We start from the raw sequence: 12,349 nt of genomic DNA, 5'->3' as shown, positions 1-12,349 counted from the left end.
CTTTAGATCAGGTCAAGAAAAAGATGAAAATGCTTCATATAGGAATGAACTCCAAACTCCTTTATTTGTGGTAAGTAATACATCACTATAAAGGCAACCTATCAACCATCTACAGTAGCTATCTACTTTCTGCGCTTCTGCAGGCCTGAGTGGTTTGTTCTTTTTTTCTTTTCTTTTTTAACTCCCTTCTGACACTTTATTTGTGATCAGTTGTCTTAGTAGATTTACCATAGTAAAAGGAAAAAGTCTGACACCTGTGTTCTTCTGCATTAAATAGGATTATTATTTTTATTATTTATAACACTTGCCCTAACAAATAGCAGCTATTCCTGTTCTACTTTTTGTTTTACACTGTTCTTTGAAACTGAGGTGACTGCTTATAACCGTAGTTCCTGCTGTATCGGTAGTGTCGATGAGCTGACAATCTGATGTGGTGATGCTCTATACTGTCATCTGCCTTGCTTTTGGCCATATGTCTGTTCAGTTGAGATGGAGGTCTCAGCATCTCAACTGTGCAGCTGAAGGCATCACCAAAGGAAGGGGATTCCATTTGTGTAGCTGCAGAAACAATTCAAACTTTTATCATTTTATTTTATTTTAATGCAAAAGGTAGGAAGGAATTTGGTGCTCTTTCAGAGGCTGAATTTTCTGGGTTGGCAGCAAAGTAAAATTTCAGCTTGTAAACTGAGATCACTTGGCAGGGAAGCAGGGAAAGACAAAAAACATGGAACCCCACAGCAGCATTTTAAGTCTGTTTTTCAGAGGGAAAACTGCACTTTTAAGTTATGTGCAGCAGCTTCCAGTAACCTGCAAATTGCATGCAGAAGACCATTGATTCTGGAATGATGGTTTTCCTTATTTTCTAGAGAAAACTACTGCCCTGATGTTGTTAAAATGTCCAGAAGTGTTCTTAGAGCAGTGATCTGCTAGAGCTAGAAGTGACTGCAAGTTGTGTGCAGTGAAAGAGAACAGGTGTGGAGCACTGTGGGGGAAAAGCACTTGTTCTCTCAGTTAAAGTTTTGTAATGAATGTTTTCCAACAATGGTGAAGTGTATAGAGCTGCTTTGGCTTCTTCACATAGTTGCATTTAGAAGCTTGGTTTGAACATGGAGGCTTCATTTTAAAGTTAATTTCTCTAGTGTATCTTCCAGGAGCGTTATTTTTCTCATAATTACGAGACGTGGCTCATCTGAGGTGGTTCTGTTTTGTTTTGCTTTGTACTTTCAAACGCATTAACTTGTTCTGAGGTACTAATCACTACTGAACTCTCTTCTCCCTCCTACTCCGTTATAGTCTGGTTGAATTTTTATCTTTGTCTCATCGCTTTTCATAGTTATTAGTTGCTTCAGTGTGATTTTTATCATATTCATCCCGTTTGAATTACCCTTCACTATGCAATTATCCTATCACAAAAATGTCCTATTTTTGTGCTGTCAGATACATAAAATAAATGGAAAACTGAAAGTGCTAAACCAATTATGTAACCTTTTGTCATCTACTTGCTGATGGAAACCCTTGCAAGCAACTCCCCCTACTCCTAGTGTTCATTATTTACATTAGATTTATGTCAGATCAGGATATTTCTGTTAACTGTTTCTTCCCTAACACTGCCCTACTTGATAAAATTTCAGGCAAATAAAATCTCATTTTTAAATGTTTGTGACAAGGTTTGAGTTAATACCATGGAAGAGTGGTTTTAATTCCAAATTGTTAATAATAAGCTTTGGTTATAACTGTGGCAAATGCAGAGGTATCTTGTTAAAACCATGCCATTCTGATTGGAAAAAAATTCTTACTGCCCATTACGTATTAATAAATAAATTAATAAATAAATATGTCCTGAGCTGTTCGGCGGTAGTTTTAATTTTACAGTAATCAGTTGGAGATCATTGCACAGTCCACTGTCACTTCAGACACCTTTCCTGGACTTTTACCCATTTCATTCAGAGGAAATGGGTTTGCTCAGCCTTAATGTAAAGTTAGCTGTTTTTCTTTATTTTAATAATGTTAAGAGGTGACATGATTCTCTACTGTCTCTGCTCTTTGGAAACTAAAAAGAATAGAGCATGATGGCATGGTGCTTACTGACAAAGGTCTATTATAAGAAACTTAGTGGCAGAAAAGAGGTAGAATTAAAACTATTCATTCGCTGGTTTTATATATTTTTTTTCTAGTTAATGGTGTCATGGAAAAAAAAAAAACAAAGAAAGGAAGGAAGTGAAAGAAAGTAGTATGATATATAAATTGTTAGGGATTATTTTAAAACAGAAGCCAGAATTAAAATAATAGCTATGTAGTTAAACTTCCATTTTCAACCGTATCATTCTGCAGGAAAAGAGAATCCTATAAAATTGGTCATTGATTTACTTCTGAGGATTATTTTTCTTTCAGGTAACTACAATTGCTACAGCGGAAAATGCAAATAAAACTATTTTTTTTATTAACTTTTCTACCGTAGCTACCTGGTGTTCATTGTGGAGCTGATTCTCATTATAACTGTGCTGTGAAAAGTAATTGCTGTTGTACAGTAATTCAATTTCAGGGCATTCATGCATCAGTAAGCCAGTGGGGTTTATCTTGAGAAACCCGTGAGTTTAAAGCTTTTTATCATGAAATTCCACATGCAGAGAGATCTTCCAAGGACTAGAATATCAGCATTAATATTTAACGAACATTTACAATGAGGAAAAATAGATTTTTATTTTTCCCCACAGGTGCTTTCTACAGTGGTCTTCAAACTGTTTTCAGATATTATTAGAGCTGTATTGTTCATATGTGGATAAAAAGAAAGTGTAATGTGTGTTTGAAATGTTTATACTTAGTATATATATTCAGTATATGAATGCATTTGCACAATTTATTTTATCGATGCGTATGTAAGGGAGATTACATACCTTTACACACATTGAAGTTTACATATGTAATATTAACAGATGCAGCTTATTGATTTGCATGTGTGTGACTGTGCATGATCTGAGTAAGCAATATATTCAAATCCACCAACGTTGCCTGGCAATTACTGATGAACTGGTACCCTGATCAATAGATCAATTTTGATTTGTATCTGTGTATATATACACAAAGACATGCATGCAAAATATAATTTATGCTGGGAGGGCAAAATGAGCTTGCTTGGATGAACATAGAGCTATGAATATACATATTAGGAAAACTAAAGTAATTGTGCTGAATAGGCTAGCCAATGAATGTAGCTTTACTTACAGACTGCCCACAAATTCTTTATTCTTTCCTTGGCAGCATGTAGTGTTTAATTCAGGTGTGTTGCTTAAAGAAGAATGCTTCCTCATTGATCAGACATGTTGATCAGGGAAGGTGGTGGTTGTTTTCTGTTTGGCTGAGGCTCATATTTAGAATTGGATTTGGAGGTAGCTCTACCAACTGCTTAAACACCTTTCATTTAGAAGAGTTATTCCAGTCGTTCACTTTAGTGCTTCTAAGTGATGTCACTAAAAACATACAAAAAAACCTACTGAAAATTAAATACAAATAGAAAGCTAGAAAGTTACTATTATTTACATTTGGTCATTAGTGAGGAAGTTTTTAATATAAAGTTTTGGGAGTTTTTTTTGGTTTTCTTAGGGGTAGGTTGTTTTCAGTGTGTTCTACACTTGAGATTTATTGACTACTTTTCCCACAGTTTCCATTTGAGTCTGCTGTCACTTTCGATAGTTGTTAAATCCTTACAGGTGTCATGGGTGGTTACAGAATGTGGCCTCGCTGATGAAAGTCAGAGAAAATGCAGTCATAAGAAAGGCCTGGATATGAGAGGGACCTAAATGTTTTTGTTTTGGGAAGCTAATTTAGTTAACGATGGGTAGAAATGAGAAGTATTATAATAAGTTGCTATGCTGAAAATGGGAGACTTCAACAAATCAAAAAACTAAATAAAAATAAGAAAAAGCTAAAATAGCAAAATCCAACAATCTTTTAATTCAGGGAAGCAGAATATGTTCCTATTATGTCTGTATGCCAATTTAGAGCATTTACTGAGGACAGGACATTCCTGTGTGGTGCTCTTTTTCATCTAGATTTTATATTGTTAACTTGGTGGTTGAAACATATTGACTTCCAACAAAGAAAAAATTGAGGCAACAGTGAGCAATATTCCAGTGAATTTTTTGAACAGGTACTATTTCTACAAGACTGTTTCAGATGTGCACTTTCTACAGTGTCCACTGTGGGTTTTATTACTGCTATTTTCATTCTAATTTTCTATCACTTAGATCAAAGCTAGATTGAGAATGGCATTCTTGAGAAGGATATGGTTGTCAATATTTCATATTCATACAGTAGAAGATGAAAAGGTTCTAAGCTACAAAGCTTATTACAGTATTAGCCTGGCTATATTAAAATGTATAATAAACACATATCTACTGTCCATAGTGCTCCCTCATCAATCTAACTTGTATCTGTAGAATTACAAAGGAAAATGAATATCAGCATACGCTACTTAAAGCTGTGCTGCTCGATGGGTGCTATTTTGATCAATAGATGAAAAAAAAATATATATATATATATATAAATTACTGAAGGTAAAATTTGTATATGATTATGGGTGGAAGGAAATTATGGTGAAACAACCCAATGTCACTATAAATAGTCTGAAATGAATGAGGACATAATGAATAAAAGAGAATTAGCTACAACTGTGTTAATTACTAGCATCAAATTAAAACTTTTCAGCAGTATTTTTACATTCACATTTAATATTTTAACTTAATTGTTGCTAGTTACTTCTGCTATCATTTGAATTTTGCTCACAGTTTGACTGGTTCTTCATATGTAAGTGTTGAATTTCTGTTCTGAAAGCATTAAGAGCTTTACTTAATTTTTCGCAAAGTAGACTACACTGGAAGATAATAAGATGGTTAATAATCCACTGACAGCCAGAGGATTATTTAGAAGCATAATACTTAGTAATTATAGCTTGAAGAATATTTAAAGACACATTGAATATTTTTCTTGTTTACTGCCATTGCATTTAACATTTGAATTTTTGATGTGCAGAAACTAAGATTTTCAAGAAATACAGTATTAGCAAGCTTATCTTAATTCAGTTCATCTAGATCTCATATTGCTTCTTTACTTTTGAATTCTGAGTTTTCAAAAAACTGTATATTTGTAAACAGATATTGCTGTGACTTCTGAGAGATAATAAAGAAATAAATATTGAAAATCATTATTTCATTCTCATTGAAGAGCCAGTAGGCTTCTCTTATCCTTAGCCTTCATACCTACTAGGGAACTGCAACCTGCCCTTGGCCATGTTGCTGGTGAACAAAGGGGAAAGCAGCAATCAGCTGATTGCACACCTGTGCTACCTGTGGGACAGAGCAGCTGGGTGCTGTGGGAGCCGGGAGCTCTGTCTGCAGCACTGAGTCAGAGCATGGAACTAAGGGTATTCATCAAATCTGTGTCTAAAAAATTTCTTAAAGCCCACTTTTGTTGAGACTGTGGAAAACAATTCTTTTACTGGAGGATGACAGGGAGAGAGAGGGAAAACCTGGTTAACTCAGTTGCTTGCCTTTTCTCACACGCACAAAGTTTGAATGTTTAACTTCCATAGAAAGATATCCAGCAAGAACTTCACTGAGATTCTTCACTATCCGCTTAGTCAATTATTTTTAATAGTTCAGGAATGGCTTCATTGCAGCAACTATGTAAGTCTAGATAATTTTGTTTATCAACCTTTCTTCACTGATCAGGAATAATATTCTACTTTCAGACCCTGTGTACTAATCTGTATTAAAGGGAGAAACTGTTAACTTGGTAGATTCATTTTTAAGGAAAGGACAGTAGTTTGTTCTGATTATTTTTAAGAGATTGGAGGAAATCGTATCTCTTTAGATTTTTAGAGTCATGCACATAATCTGGCACATGGGGCCTCCAGGAAGCATTTCCTGAGTACCAACTTATATGGTACTGCAGATCTGAAGCTCTCATTGTTCTGGTGCAGCTTGAAATAAATACCCAAACAAAGTAACTTAAACTGGGCTTTGAATTTTGTCTGGCTTTAAAACTCCAGGCAATTTGTCTGCTCAATAAAACCAATCTAAGTAGCCCCAGGGAATTCAGTGAATTTCTTTTGGAAGTTTAAATTTAGGGGAAAAAAAAAACCCACCAAAAACGCACACACACAAAACCCCTCTTAAATAAAAGGAAAGGGGGAAAATGAGGACTTACAGAGAAAATCTAAAAGCATTTTATGCTGGAAATGATTATGATAGTTTTATCCTTAGTGCTGAGGAAAAAAAGTGAAAAGTATTTAAAGATAGTGCTTTCAAATATGAAACACTTATCTGAAAGTACAGGCAGAGAGAAAAATCAAATCAGACACTTCACAGAATAATTCATTTACTAAACTTCATTGCAAAAGTATATAACATTCAGTGTTTGCCATCAACAACATAAAATAGCTTTCCTCACAGCAGGAAGAAAAAAGTAAAGTAGCTTTGGAAGAATAAACTAGAGGAGATTGGCCTCATGTATCCTTCTTTCTTATCACTGTTTTAGAGAATTACCATATTTTAATATTTAACATTATTTTAACAAAAATAGTTGTATTTCCAACTTGCTGTTTACTGTCTGATTTATACGTATCGCTTCAAATAGTGAAACTTTATACGGTGTGTTTAATTCCACTTGCATGATTGCCACCTGTTCAGTTATTTATAATTTTTATTTCATTTTCTGCGTACATATCATTAAATCCATTTTTGGAAAGATAAACACTGTTCTCAGATGTTGTAAGCACTGATACTTCTATGTCATGACAACATAATTAAAAAAAATCAGTTTCAGCTCACTTCTAGGTGGCTTGCTGCTACTTATTATTAATTGACTACTTTAAATACCCTCTTGAGAGAGTACCCCCATGGCCTGCAATGCTGTTTGTATAATATTTGCCTGTTTTCTGCAACATGACACACATTCAGTGTAATGTTTACATAACTAACGAAGGTAACTTCTTGGAGAGAACCCTCTGGGGCATGCCCTGTGCTCGTCACAGCACAGATGATCATGCTGCTGTCTCTTTCCCATTACAAGATCTGGAAACAAACTGGTAGCACATTTTTGGTGATTGCAGTGTACATCTGTGTCCATCCAAAACTGTCGCAGGCGCTCCTCCGTAATAGTACATTTCAATGAAACATTCTCTAAGGAGAATCTATTTTTAAAAGAAATTTACTCTTGGCTCCGCTCTTCCTTTACACTTCTGTATGGTAACTGTTGAGTCCCGGCCTGAACCGCTGATTGATCACCTGGGGAAAGGACCTGGTCAGCCCTGGGAGCACAGGTGAAGGCAATTCAGCTGTGTAATCAGAAAGGGTGGAGTCCAGCTGCACCTCTCTTAGACCATGTTTAAGGGCTGACTGCCACTCGGGAAGGATCTATCATTGGGGATCACTCCCTTGTGGAGTTTTGCTAGCCTAGATCTTCAGAGATGGGTGAGTACTTTGTTTTTTTCTTTGTAACACCTTTTTGGCTTGCTAGTCCCTTTGTTGTTACATCTCCTGGGTTATCCATTGAATTGAACTTTCTGATTGATATAGGTTGCTATGCCAGATCAGCTAGGTGCTGTGGCTCAGCCCAGGTGGCTGCAGGAGCACCACAGGAAGGCAACATAGTAAGGAAAAAGCTGAGGCAAGTGGTTTTTAGAGCTTTCAGTAGTTAAAGATAATCTTTGGAATATTTGATGAATAGTAGGAAAAAAATCTCATTCTATTTGATAATGTCGAACTTTTTATTGATACTACCCTATACTTGGATATGCTTGCAAATTGGTACTGGATTCTATGACTGATGGATTATTCAGAACAAAAACAAGCAAACCAAAAACTCAAAACCCTAAGCCAGTAACCTAAAAGGGTCTTTATTTTCATTAGATAAACTCAGATTTTGTTCATTGCATGAGGTGAACAGCCTGTGTGAAAGGAAAGCAGAGGAGAGACACAGGAGTGAGTCAGATCAATTAAATTTAATTTGGGTTTTAATTTCTTTATTCATGGTGGCTTAAAACCACATCAAACTATCTTCCTATCTAATTAGAGGTGTGTCAGCTACTCTGGCGAATGCCCAGATGTTTAGGGAAATTTCTAATCACCTGTGTGCAAATCAGTTGCTTCAAGCCTGATATTCCATAATGTAGGTTAGCATCTTCTGTTCCAGCTGATTTGTAGAGAATCAGTTTCTTCTGTACGGTGGTTTTAGAAAGGTGAGCTCTTGAGCTCAAGCTGTAGATATTTGATTAAAAGTATTTTAAATTACAAACCTGAAGTATTGGGGAAAAACCTTGAAATTCACTTTTTCTCGGAGCAAGACAAAAGTTTACTGTCTTGCAGAACGAAATGATTTTTAGTTTTGAGGCTTCTGCTAGACAGATGGGCAATATCACCAGAGCAACATAAACCTTCCCAACCCTGAATCTTATAGCTATCAACTTCTGTTGTTATTGGAGTCTTGGACACTGGAGATAAAGCAGCTTTAGAAGCGATAGAAATGATGTAAAGAATCCTATTAAGAACCTAGAATTGCTGTTGATTAATTGACTGATTCATTAAAGTATGCTTTAAAATAATCTGATAAGTGGTTTTAAATCACTTCCTAAGATGGATTTTGAATGTAGGGTTTTGCAAAACTGTCCAAGCAATTCTTCCTGTGTAGATGAATGAAGACCTTAAAACATTTATGTTATAGGATTAAGATCTGCAGAAAGAGCAGCTGAGGACAAGTGCTCTGCAAAGCTGTGCTGCAGTGCACTGGTGTAAGAGCAGGTATGGGGATTGATGTGCTTGGCATTGCTTTTCTGCTTAGAGATGACACCCAGAAAAGCAGAAATGTGATTTTGTTTTTGTGGTATTTGAGGTGTTTGAGGGAGAAAATTGCGTAGCTGATCTTTTCATTTTGAAGTCTGTCTTTCTCAAGGGTTGTGTCATTTGGTTCTTTGTCTTCGGTATTGTGCAACAGTCATTTATTTTAGGTAGCATCTTGATTTCAGTGTCACACTGTATGATTATGGCTTGTTAGCAAATGCTTTAAAATTATTTATGCATGGGGAAAAAAAGCAATAAATTATAGAGAAAACTATAAGTTATTTTACAGGCTGTAAAAATAGGTACAGACTTGTATTCCTGGATCAAAAGCATTTCTTTGTCCTTTAAGTTAGCACAGCATATCGTGGATGATTGCTTCTGGCAGTGCTGTGGAAGTACAGCAGGAGGACAAACAGTCTGAACAAAGCATAACAAAAAAAGGTATTGCATGGAAAAAATGAGCAGTTCCAAAGTGATACTGTAAATTGAAGTTTTATTGATGAAGCTGTTTTTTATTATAAAGATTAATTTACAGGAATCAGTGGGACACACTGCACTACAGAAATACTGTTATAGAAAAAGTCTTGTACCCTTTATTTCTGATGGATCATTCCAATGGAATGGAAAAATGCACCAAGAACATTACACGCAAGAGAAAAGGAAATAACTGCTTGATATCTGTGAATGTATCTATTCTAAGCCAGAATTGGAGAGGCAAATTATACCATATTGTCACATCCCCCTTTCCAGATGTGCTCTAGAACCTTGTAAAATGATTGCAGAGCAACTTCTTGTAAGTCAGAGCTCAGGGGACAACTGTGGTCGGTTTTTCACATAATTCTTATGTGTGAGGCTGAGACAGTTTAAAACTGTTTTGTTTATTTGAAATAGCTGTCAAATTTGTGTCACAGACAGAAGGCATCTTAAGGGAGAACAGTGAAAGGCCCCTTTGCGTTTCACAGTGTTTCAGCAGTGGATTGGGTTTGTTGGGTTCTGGTAACCTTTGGAACTAACACACTGAGGAGGTTTTGTCCTCTTTCAGGCACTCAGCAGGCTAGAATAATATCTGTAATTAAACAAGGTTGGCTTATGTTGAACTTTTTCCTGACACTGGTGAAGGATTTTTGTTAAGAAAATCATTATTATCATTCATTTCCTGTATCTTGTGATGAGACGGTAATTTTACTCTTTTAAATCTGCCAGTAAATTAGTATTTCTATAGTTATTAATTTTGAATTTATCTTAATTATCTTTCTTTTATGGATATTTATGAAGTGTTTTGTTTTTACACATGAAAAATTACTACTGTTATTCTTAAGATGTATCTAAGGAGACTAAATTATTTTAATGCAAATATTTCTGACATATAAAAATGGAAATACTGTCTTGGTTTTTGAATTAAGCAATTTTCATTTAAATGTCACTGAATCATTACAGAAATAGGAATAGTTATTTTCTTTTTGCTTTCAGGTAATTTCAATCTCGTGATCTGAAAATTAAATGACTAGCCTCCTGATCTTTATTTTTTTTTACTGAAATTTAATAAGGAATTAAATTAATAAAGATAAGTCCACAGGTGGCTAATTAATATGCCGATGGACTGTGCATATAGTCAAGACATAGTTCAAGAAGTCTATTAAACACTGATTATGTCCTTTTTTAAGTACACACTGCTGACCACTGCTGGGGAGTGGCTTGGAGCTATGTACGTGCTAAGATCATGTGGTGTGGTGGCATACACTTGTTGCTGTGTTTCTATATGCCTCATGAAAAGCTGAACTTAAAATTCATTAAATCAGTAGGCTGAGGCATTTGGTTTTGTTTGCTTTCTTTGGCCATTGAAACTTTGTGATATACAGAACAAAGCCATTAATGCTGGGTAAAATAATGTATACATATGTTTACTGTAACGACTCAGTTTTGCTTGTCTGTTTCAATCTGCTCTACATCTGTGAGAATACAGGCAGTACTATGTGTTCCCATCCTGGATGCAGGTGATGATGGTGTTGAACTTTTACCCAATGCATTGCTTGAAAACACTATGGATTGGTAGAAATACATTTTATTACTCCATTTCTCTCCTGATGCCCATAGTGCAGGATAATCACAAATAGTCTGCAGACTCATTTGCTGTCTTTCATGACTAAGTAGGTGGAGTGTGTAGTGAAAGCTGGAGGGATGTAGATTAGTTAATTACTTTCAGCAGTTCGTATGACAGCCTGCACTGAAGGAATTAGCAATGCCTTGGTAGACCTTACTTAAGCTAGAAGCTATTGTAGTGCTCTATCTGGGAGATTCGTGGAAATTACTTAATTACTTTGGTTCTTTCCTCTCTTCTGTGTCCAAGTTCTCATTAAAAGAAGGAAAAGAAAAAATTTTTCAGTCTTTTGTGACTTTTATACTAAACTTCAGGCAAGTACTTCACCACTTCTGTGTTATATAAATACTGTCCACCACTTTCTTCCCATCTCACTTGTAGCCCGTCTGTCTCTTCCCAGCATACTTATTTTGTGAAGAAATTCTGCTGTTTTATTTTATGTATATTTATAGGTATATGAAAAATTTGGAGTTACGTGTTAATTTTCTTCCCTTGTTATCTGAGTCTTTTGAAAACTTTAAGCCTACTTTGCTCTACTGGGTCTACTCGCCATGTGAGGCCTCATCTTACCTTCTAATCAGTTTTCCTTTTGTACTTACTGTTCCTTAAGCATTATTAAACTAGGTGTTGGACTTCCTGCTTAACAAAAAAAAACAAAAAAAAAAAATAATAATTGTGAATCTGGAAATAAGTTCCAGCCCTTGGAAGATTGTTATTTGATTTTGTATATTTTTCAGTTACTTTACAGTTCTGCTGCCATGTGCAGTATGCAGCCTACTAATTACAAAAGAAACAATAAAAATTACAATGACCTTGTATCTGAAGGGGGGGGTGAGGGGTGAGAGAAGTTTGTTAGAATATTTTAGAAGATTAGATTTCTAATGACGGGATTTGAAAGTTGGTTATTACACAAGTTTATACAGCCAGATGATGGCGTAGGGAAGAATGTGGTTTTACTACACCATCAAAATAGACAAGGATAATTTTTAAATATTTTATGAGTAATGCCAAATAACGACTTATATATCACATTACAATTCTTAATGTCACTTATTATTAGATTAGTCTGTAGGCATATACATTTTAAATATATTTAGTTTGAATGCATGACTTGTATGCAATCAACCATAGCATACGTAGATGCAAAATCATAAAAATCCAGCTGGTCCCTTCTGAGGATTATATTTATTAAAGGAGATAAGATGTAGTCAGTGAAAACTCAAGGCTTTCTACATGAAATAGCTAAAATGTCTCATCTAAAATAAGTCAAAATTAGAAGTGTTTCATAATGTATGCATGATTTAAAAGCAGTCTTAAATGGCTCATTCCATAGCTGAAAAGCTGAGGATCATGGCTCAGTAGAGTGTATCATGTTACAAAGATGAATAGTCTTACAATAGTCTTGTTATATTTTACA

The 12,349-nt window shown here is 35.3% G+C and overlaps 1 protein-coding gene across 5 annotated transcripts in view; it reads left to right on the top strand.

The window, feature by feature from the left end:
* The window catches only part of CACNA2D3 (calcium voltage-gated channel auxiliary subunit alpha2delta 3), a 337,205-nt gene that overhangs the window by 74,078 nt on the left and 250,778 nt on the right, over window positions 1-12,349 (top strand). The window lies entirely within an intron of this gene.

The sequence above is a fragment of the Coturnix japonica genome, chromosome 15 (assembly GCF_054131305.1).
Source record: "Coturnix japonica strain WE chromosome 15, WE-NBRP24, whole genome shotgun sequence".
Taxonomy (NCBI): Eukaryota; Metazoa; Chordata; class Aves; order Galliformes; family Phasianidae; genus Coturnix; species Coturnix japonica.
The sequence above is the reverse complement of the archived record's forward strand: the minus strand, read 5'-3'. Positions and strand labels throughout refer to the sequence as shown.